The sequence below is a fragment of the Schistocerca americana genome, chromosome 9 (assembly GCF_021461395.2).
Source record: "Schistocerca americana isolate TAMUIC-IGC-003095 chromosome 9, iqSchAmer2.1, whole genome shotgun sequence".
NCBI lineage: Eukaryota > Metazoa > Arthropoda > Insecta > Orthoptera > Acrididae > Schistocerca > Schistocerca americana.
The window spans coordinates 26,062,460-26,064,528 of NC_060127.1; positions in this window are offsets into that span (position 1 = coordinate 26,062,460).

Sequence of the window (2,069 nt, forward strand, 5' to 3'; positions counted from 1 at the left end):
AATATTTAGTCAGCAACCTTTACCATTTTTTCTATTCCCACGAAAGAAAGGGTTACATCAAGGGGTATTCGACACTAGACAGTCTCGATCTTAGATCAGTCACCTGTACCGTCATCGTCCCCATCAGATCCTTCTGGAAAAAACCCCATTAAAAGAGCAAAGATTGAAGATCTGATGAAAATCTAAACATACATTTCTCTGGAGCACTAGGATTTCTAAACGGACGTAACTTCCTGGCCATCTGAAAATGGAACAGAATAAGAACAGTGCAAACGTTTCACAAAGTTGATAACAGCATTGTTATTATATTATTTACTAATTATTGTGTAAGACGTGTATATTTCTATTGTCTATTGTCAAACCACAATTTATGAAAGAGGTTTATATTTTATTATTAGTATTAAGTAGGAATAATTAATATTTGTCATGTTGGAAATAACTGTGGTAGCAGGGAATGTCTGCACCAAAGTATTGTTGGCAAGAGAGACTGCACATTGATAGAATTTTAAACAGGGCAGGAGAGACCGCGTATGGATACATTTTAAGAAAAGAGCGAGAAAGACTGCGCATTGATACATTTTGCAATGGTAGCAGGGATTGTCTGCACCAGAAAGCATTGTTGGCAGGAGAGAGGGCACTTTAGTGTTCGTAGGAAGTCAGCAGTAAGCGAGATGTGAAGCGAGTCGGTAGCAGGTCTGAAGCAGAGAGGTTGAGAGGAGCGGTGTGCCTGCCAGCCACCAGCTATGATTTACAAGAGATTATAAACGGAGACATCAGCTAACTATTATAACAAGAGGAACTAATATTATTGAATTAGTTTTTTGAGAAACTCAAGACTACTGAAGGTATGTTTGCGCAATGCTAGTTGTAAGATTATTGTAAAACGTAAGTCCCATTTGAACGTTTGTAAGATCATTTCATTACCAACAGTAAATATTTGAAGCGTTTTCAGAATATAATTAATTTTTGCCAGCAATGTTGCATTACTGATTATAATCCACCCCAAAAACCATCAACATACAGCTTACCAAAAATTTTATTGTTGTCAAGAAAAAGTGTAACTATGAATTACGTAACGTCAGTCAAATTGATTAAAGAATAACGTCAGCTTTGGTAATAAATACAGTCACTTATTATGACGTCCCACCAGCAGTTAATAGAGTATAGTAAACCAGAGTAATTATATTCATGTCGCAGTTCGATGTAGCAGTCTGATGGCGATCCAGTAACAGTAAAAAAAAAGGTAAGGAATACTTTTGGGTTATTGCAGATAACGACTGAGGGCCACGACGACGACACATTCTATGTTTCGTCGAAATAATCAGAAAATCACTTTTAATAAGCAGCAATTAAATTTGTATGCGAAGATTGAGAAAGAGAATAAATTTCAAAGGGAAGATTTAATTTGTTATTATTAAGCAAGTGGTAGAAATCCTAAGGGAAGGTTTCATAGGTTATCGTAAAAGGGAAGGTTGCGTAACAAAAGAGATATAGAGGAGACGGTTATTATGTAACAAAAGACATATAGAGGAGACGGGAAGGTTTCACTTGGCGACATCCAATCGGTAAGACTCTTTAGTGAGTCTACTGTGAAAATGAATGTACTGACAATCGTATGAATAAGCTAGTGTTAAGTGACGCAACGCTTATAGTAAACTGCATACCTTTAATTCGTAGCCCATCGGCAATTCTGTTCGCTCCATTGATTCTGCGTTGAAAAGTGTTTGTTCAGTGTTGAATCCGCTTTAAACAGTGATATATTTTGTTGAGTGTGCTAATTATAGACAATGTCCCGCAGAATAATTACTCGTTCTCAAAGTGATAAGAGTGTAGAAAATACTGACGAGAAATTCTTTTCAGGAATAGACAGAAATAATACGGGTGAAAAGCCCGATAGTGAAACGTTAGGTGAACAGACATTCGAGAGCAGTAATAATATGGATTCTTTTGACGAAAAATCTACTTCAGAAATGCCAACTGATAATGAGACATTAGTCCAAAATAATTTGTTGCTAACATAATAGTTTCAGTAACGAAACCACTATAATGCACTAAAACAGTGTGACTCC